The 16,229-nt window shown below is 46.2% G+C and overlaps 1 protein-coding gene and 2 long non-coding RNA genes across 6 annotated transcripts in view; 1 reads left to right on the forward strand and 2 right to left on the reverse strand.

Moving 5' to 3' along the window:
* The window catches only part of FTO (FTO alpha-ketoglutarate dependent dioxygenase), a 373,561-nt gene that overhangs the window by 37,341 nt on the left and 319,991 nt on the right, over positions 1–16,229 (reverse strand). The gene's annotated exons all lie outside the window — the stretch shown is intronic.
* On the forward strand, positions 757–11,359 carry LOC115940692 (uncharacterized). Of its 3 annotated transcripts, none has more exons than XR_014140872.1 (3): positions 757–970; positions 1,109–1,229; positions 11,065–11,359. It is a non-coding gene; the product is annotated as an uncharacterized LOC115940692 (long non-coding RNA). The 3 variants fall into 3 exon arrangements; XR_014140871.1 differs by lacking the exon at positions 11,065–11,359 and adding an exon at positions 8,137–10,166; XR_004075417.2 differs by lacking the exon at positions 11,065–11,359 and adding an exon at positions 2,515–2,772.
* LOC145717555 (uncharacterized) lies at positions 9,395–16,169 on the reverse strand. The gene is made up of 2 exons (XR_014140873.1): positions 15,626–16,169; positions 9,395–11,232 (listed from the first exon to the last, which is right to left on the reverse strand). It is a non-coding gene; the product is annotated as an uncharacterized LOC145717555 (long non-coding RNA).

A 16,229-nucleotide genomic window follows, 5' to 3' on the forward strand; every position in this document is an offset into this window, starting at 1 on the left:
CCTCGATGGTCCTGCGCTAGGTACTGGTTTAAAGAGACATCAATCTGTGATGTCAGCATTTATCTAATGAACCTTCAAAAATCAATGTCCAGGATGGCCCGTTACATGCAGGCACCCAATTTGTCCACTCTCCCAGCCTTACTGGCTAAACCCAGAACCATAACCACAGCGGATGTGGACTCGAGTGGTAGGTGGGACGGTCAGACCAGAAGAAGCTGGAATTACAGAGTCCGTTCCACCCCAGAGGGGCGGGGCGGGGAACTCATGCAATGCGGGAACAGAACAAGGAAGCCAAGATCCCCTTCTGAACTTTCCAGGGCCTCCAGGCTCGGGACATGCCCATCCTAAAACGATCTGCGTCTTCCCATCATCCCCCCTCCCAATGTACCCTTCCCTCCCGTGGTTCCCATTCCCTTTACTGTTGCTTGACAGGATTTTGGTCCCCTTCCTGACAGCTCGGGTAATTTCCTGCTTTTTGGGTTACTCGACCGGGATTCCCATTTCGCTCCACTCAATGGGAGGCCCATGCCTACTTCCCTCCTTGTTCGTGTTTATGCTCAACTCACCCTCACCCTTCTGGTAAGAGGACTCCTTGACACTGATATCTTGACACCCTAACAGGCAGAAGAGAGGGCCCAAGTTTGTTTCACTCCTTTTTGCCTCTTTAAAATAAATTGGCCTGGACTGGCTGCCACGAGGCTGAGTTATTTCAAGTGCATAACTCACGGTGACAGGTATGCCATTCACCATGCCAGGACTGGGTCTGCCTTCTGATCTCGGCTTTTATGCACGGCCGTTCTCCCTCTCTTGACCACGAGAGTCAGTCCTGAGCACAGTGTGGAGCTTGGACAGTTGTAAGATGTGTTGTGTGGGCTGAATTAGTTGTTGTACAATTCCTGTCTATCTCATTGAATACAGCTTTCAGCAGCCCCTCGTGCCAAGTTTGAGTCCAATTAAACTACAATGAAAGGTACCATGATTTCATTTGCTTGGATTGTCACATTTCAGAAGTTCAGTAGCCTGCAAAATGTTCGCTGTCTCTCATTAAGCCAGTTCCAGCAACTGTGTAAAGGCTCTAATTTAGCTGCTTTTTATGCTCTGCTTTCAGCCCTGAAGATGGCTGCCTGCAGGGAAGGATCCGACGCCACCCGAGGTCTCAGGAAGTGTTTCCGACCACACAAATGGAAAATGCTCGAGAAGAGCACAACTGGCCCTGAAACAAAACTAAGGTAATATTCTAAAGGCTCCTGTTACGTTTTCTAGCGTTGCTCTGGAAGAATTCTTGCTGGAGAAAGGCGGGTGTGTGTGTGTGTGTGTGTGTGCGCGCGCGCGTGTGCATCTGTGCGTGTGCCTGTGTTCGGGGGTTTCAGAACCCTAATTAAAGACCTGTAACTTCTTTTCCTGATAGAAACATTTATTTCTCTAAAAATCCTCCCAAAAACATTCAGCCAAAATTTTGTTTAGATATGCACTTAAAAACGAATTGCCTCTAATCAAAGAGTGCTATATGCAATCAGGTTTGTCCTGGAAATCTGACATGTATTAGACACTGGATAGATCTTAATTGAGTCCCAGTTGGGCTTATGGAGGAAAAAAAAAAAAAAATCGCGGACTGCGACTATGCTAATTCCCATTATGGCTCTGGTTTGATGAGGAAATTGCTATACAGATGCCAGCAATGCAAATTACCATTTACTGACTGCTTACTAGACGCCAGGCGGTATGTTATAAGCTTACATATACTGTGGCAGTTAAGTCTCTCAAGTAACCCATTTTCCAGATGAGCAGACTGAGGTACAGAGAATGTTAAGTCTCTCGCTCGAAGTCATGGCTGGTCAAAGAAAGGACCAAGAATCAAACCCAGGTCTGTCTGACTCCAAAGCCCTCCTTCCTAACTGGTTTGCGCTTACACTTCAGTGGCAAAGCCTAGCACAATCCCCAGTGGCTTCACCAAATAAGAACTAGCAGGTGCATTGGGATGGGAGCGATGTCTGTCCTGCTTCTCTCGGAGTCATGATTAGCACGGCACTGAGTCAGTTAATCTCCACCTCGGCTAATGCATTCACTCTGGCGGTCGGGGATCTTCTGGAGAGTTCCAATCCTTCTAGTAGCCTCTCCATTTTCAAAAATAACACTTCTGAGTGGGATTTTTTTTTTTTCTAACTACAAAAGAAAATTTAGAAAATGTAGAAATGCCCAAAGACAAAATAAATAACCCGCAGTCCCATCACCCAGATATAATCACTCTTGGTGCAGATTCTCTATTGCCTTTTTTTTTTTTTTTCCGCCTATAAAACTTAGGATTCCAGTATTATTTGCTCTGTGCTTCGTGTTTTTCTCAATGAGTATGCAAATCCACCCAGACTACGTGTCATGTCCTTCCTATGGATAAAAGTGATTATAATCACTGGATTAGGCTGGCTGCCCCCTGAACGTTAAACCTCGGGTTCTTTTAAATGTGCTGCCATCTCAACTGACTCCATGGAGGCAAAACATGGAACTTTTTTTTTTTAGGCCCAGGTGGTGAGAACGACCCCAGCTGGCTGAGAACCGAAGGTCAAAGAGGCCCTGGGTCTGGCTGAGTGTGCCAAACTCTGAATCCCAGAAGCTTAAAATATAATCAGAGTTCCTCCTACCAGCTCAGGGAACCACGGATCTCCTAGTATTCCTTCAGGGAAAAAAAAAAAAAAAATTACAGAAAAAGCCCAACATAAAACTAGAAGAGATCAGTTTAATGATATATGCGTAAAAAATAATCAAGATCAAAACACACTTTCATTTTCCTGGGTAATTTTTTTTTTTTTGAAACATATATGGTTGATATTCTTGCTTGGAAGGTGGAAATGATACTTCAGCCTGAAGTAGTCAAGGGTTTACAGAACCAGGATTGCTGCTCTTGGCCTGGCCCCGGGAAGGGTGTGATGAACACAATCTGAAATCAATATCAGGGAACAGTTACTGCATCTCAATGTTATTTGCCGAGATGGGCCACTGGAAGAGTGGGGGAAGAGAGATATATGTCACTAGCTTTCACGAAGCACTCCACAGCCATGCACAAAGGGAGGTCAAATAACTATCAGCCGACCAATCCCCACTGTAAGTAGTAAAAATGATAAAATCAATATTATTAAATAAAAAGTTAGCACTGCTATTGAACTCTCTCATGATCTTGGCAGCGCCAGGCTGAAAATGAAGGAGGCTATTTTCCAATCTCTTTAGGGGCAAATGTTTAGGATCATAAACATTTGCAAAATGTAGGGGCAGACAGATATTTCTCACATATAAACGGAGCCATGGGGACATGTGAACAATAGGGTCAGGTAACTGTCACCTCACCAGAAAACAATGATCCTTCCCACCCAGGTGAACAGATATTCTGAGGGCTGCTAGAGGCTACATCATTTAGAGCTGGACTTGGCTCTTCTGTCCTTCAGGGTGACAGGGGTCAGGCTGGCTCGGGGCTTTCCAGGAAAAGAGAAAGGTCCTATTTGCTGTCCTTTCAAATCTTAAGATTTGGAAATGCACCAGGAAAAAAAAAAAAAAATCATGGGAGAGAAAAGAAAGAAAAAGAAAAGGAAAAGGCAAAAAAAAAAAAAAAAAAGGGAAGAAAACAAGGGCATTTCAATAGAAGAGAACTGACCTATTCTTGTCAGCCCGGAGGACTGTGGGGAAGCTTCTCCAAGCCAAGAATGTGTTCTTTGCTGCTGGCGTTGGGTGGTTAATTGTGCAAGCCGAAGGTAGCATATAGCAGGTATTGAAAAAGATAAATTTAGACTAAAGATAGCCCAGCCAAAAATTCCTATGAAAGCAGCAAGCTCCAGTTATATCTGGAGCAGGAAGAGTGGGGGAAGAAAGGAAGAAAGAAGGATGTGTAAAGGCGAGTGACAGCCCATGGGCAAGGCCCCCTTTGCTGCTCTGACCTGCATCTAAACACAGAGCTGCTTAGCCTTTTGAACACCTAAAGTTGGCTCCCTTGTTTGCATTTCATAGAAACTACTATAGAAAGTAAACAAGAACCTTTGGTGAATTATTTAGCATACAAATAAACCAGCAAAGAAGGCTAAGTAGGCCTATATGAACTAACTGGATTGAAATATTCATCTGTAAATAACTCTCCAATCTGGTGCTTTCACGTACAAATACTACATGGAACATTAGACACAACTAGCTTCTAGGGATATTTAGGCTCACTAGAGAGCAATTTTTATGTCTACTGGCATCTGTGGGTAGTGATATGGACTGACTGTTAATATAACCAACATAAAATTTATGTGAACACTCACTAAAATCGCAACCCACTGTCAGACAGCTGGTGGCTGATGCGGAGCACATGCGGATTTTATATGCACTGCGTAAACTAACCTTTGCAATAAAGATTTAGCAGGTTTATTAGTTTAGGAAATCGCTATAATTAAGGATAATTCATAATGGCCGTTTATCCACTCTCCAGCAATAGCTAGCTTAATTTAGGCTCCATTTCTTGGAGCCATAAATAAGAGAGCTGCTATCTTCTGCACAGATGTGGCATTCAACCTGTTCATGTTGGCTGGTTTTTGCTTGTGTTTTAATCAAAACCATTAGTAGATAAGACTATAAAAAGGACAGGGTTTGAAATAAATTAGCAAGAAATGCATAGGCAAAGTTGTTTCTTTTTTTTTTTAACTACTCAAAAAAAAAAAAAAAAGTAACCTCTCCCTCCAGAGGTAAAACAATTAAAAATAAATAATCCTTTTAAATGTATTAAAGGAACTTTCATTTACAAACCCGAGGAGAGAGAAAGTGACAGAGCAATAACATTAATGAAGGCCAAAGAAATATGAGTGTGACCTCTCTACAGTATCTCCATTTAACTGTGCATGTAATTAAAGCCTGACCTTTGCAAATGCAGCCCAGTCTGATGGGTGGCAGCTTCCCCTGCCAGCCAAGCACACGCTTCGGGGATGGGAGGTTTCCACGGCGCAGGCTCCTGCCTTCAGCGTCTGCTCTCTGTCCCCACTGACAGGGACACCTTGCCTGTTGGTCCCTAGCAACGCCTGACACTCTTCTTCCGTACATCTGCTCCATCTCTGGGTTACAGCCTGTGCACTTTGCAAACACTCCGGGCATGAGTCAGCGAAAGGTGAGCAGTGCCCGGATGTGGGTCTAGACCAGCAGCATCTCCGTGTTGCCAACTGGGTGGGTGAGCATGCCCTAGGGGTGGGGCCCTCTGCTACGCCCTCCCTTGCCTGGTCCTGAAGAGCCGGCCAAGGGAGACCTTCCCTTCCGGAGTTTTCCCCCAGGGCACTACAGCTTGGCTGTCAAAGGAATTTGGAATCCTATGAAGGGTGAGGCTCTACGGCGCCTTCAGAGTAGCTTTGTTCTTGAGATTATTCTGGACTGTGGAGTTAGTCCTGGTGTAATGGAAGGGGTGTGGGTCTAAGAGGAGGAAGGTCTGGGGTACGTTTCCCAACTGTATCACTCCTTACCTGCTGTGTCCCCAAGAGGGCCAGTCAGCCTCACTAAGCGTCAGCCTCCCCACTTACAAAGTGGGACATCATCACCTGTCCCACCTCGTTAGTGCACACGGACTGCTGTAAGGACTCAGGGAAACAATGCCCAGTGTCTCCCAGGACCGCAAAAGTGCTATGGTGAGTGGCAGCCCAGCCACTTGGCAGTGGGGTCTCTCCACCTCCGAGGTGCCCCATGGTAAAACCATACCACTGCTATGTTCAAGAGAAAGAACGTGTGCAAAAGTGGTTAGTCAGCTCTAAAGAGCACGGCTGGGTAAGTTCTTTGAGCCAGGTCTCCTCCTGATCGTTTCTAAAGGTGCTTGCTGCTGGCCCACGGGCCCCAAACACACCAAAGGTCCTCATGACCGCTCAGACCAGGGGTGGACGGTGGGGAGGACTTCGAGGAGGCGGAGGTAATACCACATGGTGATGGGCCCGATGCGAAATGGGCTGGGCATATCCATCTTTTAAAATTGTATCTTATTACCAAAACAATTTTTCCATTCCTGGGAAAGTATGAAAGGTTGCTCAGTTTTCTCTGAAGAGTTCGACCTGGGGAACAAAGGGAGAGCCAATAACCAGATAAGTTAAACCCTACGGGAGAAATTTCTCTCCCAAAGTGCTCTCCTGGAGACGGTGGGTTTGGAGCTAAAACTGAGGGAGGGTATTAGCATCACGGGACACTTTTGTATTGACAAATGCTAGTACCCAGGGCCCTGACCAGAGTTGGCACACACACTGAGCAGCAGCAAAGGACAACAGAAAGAGTAACTGTGACAAGTGTTAGCACCCAGCTCTCGCTGGCTGGGGTGCCCCCTGCCATGGCCATCCGGTGAGACAGGTGGGCGGGAGGCAGACAACTTCTAAGAGCGTCTGCGCAAATCAGAGTGAGGAGATACGTTGCTGGGGCAAGACCCCTGGCTTGCATTTCATCGCAAAGGCCCTGGGAAGGAGGGTGACCTTAGCTCCCAAGTTAAGAAAAACAGCCACAGAGCTCCTGTCAGCCTACTGAGTGCCAGCCATCTGGCATGGTTATGGGCACTCCCGTGATGGCAGGTGGTTCACTCTCTTTCTTATTCACGTGCAGGCCTACGTAATCAGGCGTGCACTCAGGAGATTTATATCCCATTGCGAAAGTGATCTTGGCAAAATAAAAATCTAATGCCGGGGGTTGTAAAATCGCATCCCCGAATGAGGTAGCAAGTGGGGCCAGGCAATGGGTTGGCCCTTCCCCATTCCAGCACTCAGACTGAAAGTATTAGTCCAAAATGAGGAACATATTTATCAGGAAAATCTTTTATTCCTTGGAAATAGAGTTTCCTTTAGGAGTCAAAGTTCACAGGAACATTTACCATTCTGGTGCACAAATTGACATATTTAATAAGGCTTCTGGAAATTCAGAATTTAAATCATGGTTAGAATGATAGGGTCAAAACATGTCACACTGAGAACCTAGGGTCAAAACAAAAAATGTTTTCATTATAGCTGAGTTGCCCCAAAACAGTCTTAGCCTCCAAAAATTATAAGCTAAAACAAAGTATCTTAAAACCAACAAGCAGGGCCCAGGATTTTCTAAAGAAATACAAAGTGGCGAGGGCCCGCCTCGACAGGAGAGTAAATGCTCAAGTACATAGCCCTCAAACAGAAGTAGTAATAGTAACAGTAGTTGTAATAGTTGGAGCTACACAAAACCATTCTGGAGGAAACAGAGTTTCAGGTACACGAGTACCCCATGTTAAGTTCCCAGAAGTAAAAAGTAAGTACAATTGAGCTAGATCAAGTACATTTCCACCTATGACAAAGGCAGGTGGCCAAAGATGACAGCACAGGAATATGGCAAGAGGACTCATTCGAAGGGAGGGGGAGAAGAAGCTGGATACTGTAAGTTCTTTTTTTTTTTTTTTTTAATTATTACATTAAAAACAGTCAGAACAAGGACTTGATAGACGATTCTCTGTACCCCGCATGCAGCCAGCTTATTAATGCTAACAATCCTGGTCACTGTTACAGAAAACAGATGCTTGGATATTGGTTTGCTTCCATTCCCACCTCCTGCTAAAATGCATGTAAGACACAGGACCCATCCTGTCTGAAACCTTTGGGTCCTCAATATATTTATGCTCATCCCCGGGGGCCAAAATATTCTCGGCAGGTTAAAGAAAGAAAAGAGTTTCTAAATGGCTGCGCTACATCTCGAGGCTTCTGTCCCAACCCCTGACAGTGACCCGAGGAGCTTTTACTCTTACCATTTATGCTTATTTTCACCTCAAATCTATTCCATAACTTCCCAGGAATCTCATAGGGCACAGCCAGGCATTCACGACCTCGAGAATAATGAAAACAAAGCGTATTCTGCATCATATCAACAGTGAGATTCACGACTGCGGGACGCAGTGCTGTTTGGATCTCAAACCCAAGTGGGAGACAGCAGATCCAGCCCACGGCTTGTTTTTTCCAGCGATGTCCCTCAGAATTTCTACCATTGAAGAAAAGCAGATTCCCAACCAGAAATAAAAAACCTTTCCAACATAAAAGATAAATACGCGGCCCCCTGCTTCCGCCTGCCCTTTGCCTGGTGTCTCTGACACCAGAAGCTTAGCAGTAATATTTTGCTAACTATCAAAACTTGGACTCATTTCATTTGCAGATGGGGACCCCTATTGGTATGAAAAAAATCCCAGGGAAAACGGAAACGAAGCACAGTCTTCTTAACCAAATATGCCTGAACCTACCAATAAACAGACCCAAGACCCACAATTCCAGTTCACCAAGGAAAACAGAGTTGAAATCCTTTGCTCTCACCTGCACCAGCATCCCACCCCCCTCCCAGGAAAGCCTGGCCACCCGCCCCCACCCCCAAACCAAGCTCTGAAGTTCACCCCTTCGCACCCCCTGCAGGAGCGCGCATGTGCGCGCGCACGCTTTCCTCCAGCTGCCTCTGTCACCGGGACTGCACTCCATCTCTCTGCTGACAGATCTCCGTGTTGGGCAGGATTTCCAATCCTTCATGACTATCTATTTGTCACTGCAGGTGAGTGGTGGCACTCAGCCTGATCCCCAGCCACTTTTGCAGTTACTTATCTGTCTTTTTGGATTCATCCTGTGTGTCAAGCCGCCACATAACAGCATTACTGTCAGGGTGACAAAACTGTCCCCAGAGTGCCACAAATGATTCTCTCTCCTTCTGGCTGCTAGCAGGGGAAACAGAACAGCGACACGGCCTCGCCTTCCTCATCCTTCTCGGGCCCCAGCCTGGTTCAGCACCTCCTCCCGCACGGAGGCCCGGCTCATGGGGGGCTCAGGGCAGGGCAGCCTGCAGGGGCTCCAAAAATGATAAAGAAAAAAGGGGGGCAAGGCCAGCGTGAACCGCAGTGTCTCCGGCAAGGCGCCCAAGCTCTCGCCGCCTCCTGCTCCCAGGTGAGGCGCCCAAGTGTTTAACACCTGTCACCGAGGAAGCCGGAGAGGAGGTCCCCCCTCCTCCTCGACTCCCGAGCACACATCCAGTACTCAGTGAAGGGACCCCAAGGCTGCTAAGTGCCGGCCCTGGAAATCCCAACAGCAATGGCAGAGCTTTTAACACTGTCATTTTTTTTAGAGCAGAAATACTAGCTGGAACTGACCGTCAATAATGACGGCGAGGGTACAGTGGGTGTGCCAAATGACTTTTAATCATTTTCACGAACTGACGGCTTCAAAAACACAGCAGCTCATTTATTTCTCTTCTATTTTTAAAGGGAGCCCCCAGTTCGCTTTCCCTCCAAAGGCCTCCTTCCGAATGTAATTCCGACAGCAACGTGGTGCCCGTGGCCATGTTGCTGGGGAGGAAGGTTTCTGCGTTTCCTTGATTGGCATCCCACAACAGCAGGCCCAAACTAACCCATCAAAACAAACACTGCGTTTTTATGGCCACCTGAAACTCGCTCGAGGACCCTGCATGAAGACATGCTAGTCCTCAACCAGGGCCACCTTCTAATGCCACTCCACGGGTTCACAGATCCCTCCAAAGTCAAGGTCAGTGGCGCATAGCTCTGTTCACCAGGGCAGCCACGCCGTCTTTGGGGGCTTCAGTAAGTGTTAGAAAAACAGATCGTCAACAAGACACTCTACTCACCGGGTGGGGTCGGGGATGAAGTCTGGTTGGAAGGCTTTGCTTTCCCTTTGAAAGGTCAACCGAAATACAAGTGCATGTTTGCGGGCGCGCGCGCGTGCACGCACACACACACACACACACACCCGCACATGCACACGCACACTCTCCAGTTCAGGCGTGCCTCAAACTCCGCTTTGTTCTTATCCTGATGAGCGCTCACCGTCTGAGTTTTTTTAAATAGGTTCAATCTGATTTCTGACACTGGAAAAACAAACCTAAAAGCAATTTAGAAAACACCTGCCCGTGAAGTCAGATGGCAAAATATCTAAAGCTTCTCTCGAAATCTGTGACCTCAGAGGCTGACATGGTTTGATGGGAAATTTAATGTAATAGGCTGCGAAAGCCAAGAGGCCTGTTGTCAGCAATGAAGTCTGAAAGTTAGCAGAATTAATAACACTGTACAATGGAAGAGCCCTCAAGGGACAAGGCTGCAGAACCAGGGCAGTGGGGAAAAATGACTTTTGAAGTCATTTCACTATGACATTCTGTCATCACTGCTAAACGGAAATAAAAAATCATCCGAATCACCACATGTTTCTTTGTGTGTCCTTCCCTTATCTAATATAAAGTAATAACACCCCGCCCAGGCTGGGAATGGACCCTCGAGGGATTCCGAGAGCTCCATTTTGAATCGCTAAATGCAATAAGAATAAATGCAAGTGGGAGTCTGTTTAGCAGAGAGTGATGCCTGGTCTGTTGCCCATCGAAAGCCAATAAATCTCAATGCTTCAACAAGAGATGAAAATGGTTATCTCATCATTGCAGTGCCAGGGCGAAATTTTCTCTGAGCCAGAGTATTTTTATGGATGATTTATGTCCGGGAAGGATAGTTATTTAGCAAAATGGCAGATAATGATGAATAGAAAGTAAATATGAATAGCAGCAAGGGAGTGGTGCTTTGCTTCCGCAAAAGACCAAACAAAATCCCTCCATAAAGTACATGCCACAGATAATTGCCATTACACTGAAGCTAGCATCCCTCTATGACTGGAAGTGAAATACAAATGAGCCCATCTGATTTAGTAAGTGATTGCTCTTTGTTCTTCTAGAATACATGCCCCAGGGGTCTGCTAATTTTTCTTGAAAGCATATTCGGTGTCTACAGAGTAGGAGTCACGAGCCCAGGCTTTGAGCTGCCTTGATGGGTTCAAATCCCAGCACAACTGCCCAGTTGTTAGGCCCTGGGTAGGTTCCTTCCCTATCCCAAGCCTCAGTTTCCCCATCTGTACCAGGAAGATGGCAGTAAATGACCTCTTAGGCTGGTGGTAAGGATTGAGCAAGGGACCCTGGCATAAATAGCTTAGCACGACTCTTGGCACAGAATGAACACTACGTAAGTACTCGCTATTCCTATTAGCCGGGGACCAGCCACCCAGGGAACTATTGATTACTCTTTTAATTTTCTCCACGCTTCTTCATTCACAGAATCTTTCGGGTGAGCCCAGAGTTAAGGTTCAAAAAAGAGGAAGAGGCCTAAGTGGAGATTTTGCAGCCCGGTTGGGTGGAGGTCAGCATTCACCCTGCACATTTTTTCATCATTCCACCATCACTATCCTTAATTCTCAAGGCACACGGAACGGTCACATTATCAAGCTGGAAGAGATATAAGGAACAAAAGAAATTATTCATGGAGTTACAATGCAAAGAAGTCTATTTTAAAAATAAACAGAACTGAATTTTTGGAGCCTCTGAATAAAAGATAAGTTGACTGCACACAGAATGTCAAAATGGAGTGGAAGGAAGGTATTTTCCACCCCCACCCCCCGAACACTTTTTTCTGTACTGAAGCGCTACACAAAGAAAAAAAAAACTAATTATAGTTTTAAATGTCCAAAACGCCATGTCCACCAAAAGCCCGATGCTCATTAGTACTAGTAATTAACTTTACAACTGTCAACACAAACAGCACACAGGCTGACAGATAGAGAGTAGCTCTGAGGGTGCTAATAAATCCGGAAATAACAACTTGACACACAGATGCACAAAAGGATGCAGGTGATAAAGAAATGTTGACATCAAATCTAATTATCTTCGAAACCGCCAACCTCAGCGCGAGCCACACTCATGCACGGCTGTTGCCGGTGATGAGCCCCACCGGAACAGCGCTTAACCACCGCCTACAACCCCGCGTTTACAGCCCTTGTCAGGGCTGCCGAGGACAATAACAAACAGGAAATTATAAGTGCCATGACCCCTCCAAGTCAAAAATCCAGTGATGAATATGGGCTCAGCAAGGCATGGCAGATTACCCCCTCACGAGTTCTAAAGCTGGGATGATATATGACATATTTATCAGGCACTTTCTCAGGAATGTCACCAAGAGGGAAAATAAAGGCCCTGCGTAGAGGCGCCTAGGTGAATTATGCAACTGTAATTGCCGATCATAACCTGATATGAGTTGAAATTGCTCTGTTTTCATATTGAGATAGCATAAAATTGTCGGGAAATGCAATGGCTCCTTAATGTGGGCTAGATGAGTCTAATATTCTGATCATTTTTCACTCGGCTGCAAGGTAAATCGAGCTTCCTTAACACAGCCACTGTGGCCCAGGGCAATCGAGGGGCCCAATTTTACACTTGAATTGAGCAAATATGTGTAAACTACGATTTTTCATATTTTCTGCATGCATAAGAAGATGAAACATCTTTATCATCTGTATTGTCTGGCTGAGCTTATACAAAATATTAGTTTATCTGTCCTACTTTGGTTCATTCCATAAGCGAGACACATAGATCTGAAGGACAGGCAATATCCCCCATATATAAAACAAGTCCATCTTTTATGCAGTCTCATTTCACAAGTTCTCCTATTTAAAACAACCACCACCACCACAAAAATCGACACAGTGGCAGCATACAAAGGAAGAATTTTTTTTTTTTCCAAGGGGAGGACGAGGCGAATGAAAGCGCTAAACACGACCGACTGTTCCGTCATTCTCCTGTTGGTACACAGAAGCTGGAGAAAAGCCAAATAATCTCTGGTGTCTCTGCTAGATTGTCTCCCTTTTCCCACTTAAATCAGTTATACCGGCAAGGGGACTGTATCAGCATTTTATTGCTTTCCTGCTGCGGCCTGCGGCAAATGGAAAAAGAACATGTTGGCTTTCTTCCTCCTTGGAGTCCGCCCTAAACCTGGGAGCATCCTGACAGTGTGATTGGGGCTCTCTATTGCCCGGTCCTGTGCCTTCTTGTTCCTGAGCCCCGTTCCCCCAAAGGGCAGAGGACCCAGGCCCAGCAGAGCTGCTTCTTTGTTACAAAGTGAATTTTCCCCCTCCATGACTTCTGCTTCTCCTCCGCAGGGCTTAGGCGGGCCACACAAGGCCATCCGTGTACATGGCAAGCTGTGTGTAGGCTCGAGGATGAGGTCCTGGAAATGGGTCTCTTTAGTGAATCAGCCATTGTAAGGGCTGTTACAGCAGGATGCCTCTGAAGATGTGTTCCTTCCACTGTGATTTGTGACCATCGGTGTATTAGCGCTTTATTGCCTGGTGTCTTTATCCTCTCGGCATTCCTAGAAGTATTCCATTGCTAGGCCTAGGACATGACTCATCCTCTTGCCATGTTCAGCCTCAAGCCACAGTGAAATGTGCATTCATATAGCCGGCAAATGTACAAAGCGTTAACATAATCTCGTGGGGTTTTTCTTCTTTTAGAGACAATCAAACAATTTGTTTTTAATCAAAAGACCCCTAATTAACAGGGTTGTGAGTGACAGAGAGGCCAGGGAGAAATAAAGCACAGTGACAGACTGGGAAGAGCCACCCCAACAGAGTCAAATTCAGCATGGGATGCCCAGAGCCCCGGGCCAAGAATTGAGGATGATCTTCCCTCTTCTCTAATGGGAGAAGTGGATGAAGTGATGCTTGTGGTAATCAGCTACTGTATTTGTTATTTATTGCTGTGTAATAAATTACCCCTCCCCCCCGAATTAAGGACTTACAACAAGGGGCATTATTATCTAGTAGTTTCTGGGGGTCAGGAGTTTGGGAGTTGGGTGGCTCTGGTTCCGGGTCTCTCACAAGGAGGCAATGAACTGCTCAGCTGGTGCTGCGGTCATCTGAGGCTTGATTAGGGCTGGAAGATACACTTCCAAGGTCACTGGCGTGGCTGTTGGCTGGAGGCCTCGGTGGCTCACAGCATGGCAGTTGGCTTCCCCCAGAGGAAGTGGTCCGGACAGAAAGGGATTGCAAGTAGCCACATTGCCTTTTATGAACTAACCGTCCCCCTTATTCTCTCCGTCAGAAGCAAGTCACCAAGTCCAGCCCATATTAAAAGGGTGGGGATTACGTAAGGCTGTGACTATCAGGATGGGGGGCTGGTGACCACTGCTAGATTTTAAGGTAACAAATTCAGCCAACACTGACTGAGTTCCCTCCATGTAGCTGAACCCACAGTGGGGGCCAGGGATACAAAGGGTCGGTGGAAAGCAAGGTACAAGCCCTCCCCCGCCACCCCCACTCCGTATTCCCAGACTTTACAATCCAGCAGGGAAGCCGGGTGCTCAACAACCAGAGCATGAGAGCTGGAGGTGGGAACACAGAAGCACAAAGCACTCGGAGCTTAAGATACTTAAATGAGAGCCACAGGCCCTTAGACAGAATGTTATTATCTACTATCATGCGCTAGCCATCATTTTTGGCTTTTCCCCAAATAATTATACATTGTCCTGAAAATACAGTGCTCTATTGTGACAGGGAGCCCTTTATAGGTACTAGGCACGAATCAGAGTTGGTTATCAGCTTCCTTTCTCCAATGAGGAACTTTGGGCCAGGAGGGCAAAGACTTTCTTGATTGCCACCACCCTTCTTCAGAGAGAAAAGAAGTCATAGGTGAAGACAGAAAATCTGCTTTCTGAGCCCTGGACAAACCCTTCCAATCGCTAGATAATGGGAGACTGAATTATGCCCACAGGTGACCTGAACCAAACTAAACCAAAACAAAACTTTCCTATGTAGTTTACTGGCTATTCTGTATTCTCCGAATTTTTTGTTTTTAAAGTAATAGAAGATAGGAGTATAAGTTTTTTCTGTTTCTGTTTTTCTCGTTTTGTTCTGTTTTTTAATCCTGAGAATCGACCCCTTTCTTCCTAGGGGATCTTTATTGAATTGCAACACACTTGATATTATTAAGAATTCTGATCAGAGGTAAACATGCAAAACACTCAGTCAAGGGGATTAGGACTCTTTGTTAGTGTTTACGTTATCTGTTTTTAATTCCTATATATCCTTTCTTTATCTCAGTGTTTCAACACTAATTGCAAAACAGCCCTCACTAACAGTAATGAGTCCCTGGACCTTTGCAGACCTCCAGACAGAGCTCAGTATGTAGATAAGGCCTCCCCTTAACAAGGCTCAGTATCTGGATCAAGGTCTTTTACTGCTTTTCCACTTTCTTTTGCTCATCTGGCCTTCCAGAGGCTAAACCAGCTCACTAAATCATGGAGTTCAGGGTGATATCTCAGTCAGCTGAGAGTCTAAACTCAGCTGAATCTATTGAAATGGATATGCTTGCTGTGCCTGGCTCCTTCAAGATACTTCCGTACTTCAAATGGAGCAAGACTGAGCATCGGTATACGAGAACGCCAAGTCCGGCTGGTTCCGCAAGCAGGGCCTCATCAAAACTGGGCCCTGTCCCCCGGTTAATCCTAGTTCGCTGGTCTGAACCAACGAATGCTAAGTTAAGCTTGTACTATAGGATTCAAGAATAAGGCACAGCTCCATTCTCCATCTTTTCCTTCCCTGAACCATCAGGCTGCATTTGGGGTAATGTTCTCCGAGTTCTTCCCTGCATGGGAATCAGAGTCAAAGTGTCAAAGAAGGAGAATGAGCTCTTCCATCAATGGGGCTGGTTCAACTGCCACTTCTTCTTATTTTATTTAGCAAGACAGAAGCTACATTCTGTCTTCTCTTTCCTTTATCCCCCATTTCCCACTCAGCCATTTCTATGATTACAAATATCTTTTACACTTTTTGCGCTGCCGACTCACCTACACATTGAAATGGTACCTAGTTCATCTTCCTGTCTTGTCTCTTCCTGGATCCCCCTTCCAGAGACTTAATTCAGAGACTGTTGCTAAGCAACGATACATCAGGGCAGCCACTCACCAATCACTAATTGTCCTCAGCACTTTAGCCTTACAGATCCGGACAGCCTGCAACAATGGCAAGGACTTTCGGTGGCCAGAAACACACCCAGAGGTTTCTGAGCTCGGTGAGGACAGAGGCCCCGACGACCAGGTGCTACGATCACCGCAGTAACAAAGACTTCCGGCCCCATCGCTGCTGAATCGCACCGCTGTAAGCCCATGGGCTTGGCACACTGCTCTCCGGTCCCGCTCTCGAAATAAACCGGAGGGACGGCTGGAAATTTCTGAACACACACACGAATGAAAATGTGCACACCAGCATTTCGCATGCATTTACCTTCCTCCCCACTGGCCACCCCATTTCTTTAGTTTCTAGTTGAACTGAGGCTCTATTAGTAAGCAAATTCCCGGCCTCGATTTTATGGTGAGTATAATGGAGCTAATTTCTCTAATGCTAGCAGTTCATGGAAAAGGTCCCTCGTGGCCGCGCAGGCCTGGGATCCGC

Source organism: Leptonychotes weddellii, chromosome 16 (genome assembly GCF_054177405.1).
Source record: "Leptonychotes weddellii isolate Sample4059 chromosome 16, ASM5417740v2, whole genome shotgun sequence".
NCBI classification, from domain to species: domain Eukaryota; kingdom Metazoa; phylum Chordata; class Mammalia; order Carnivora; family Phocidae; genus Leptonychotes; species Leptonychotes weddellii.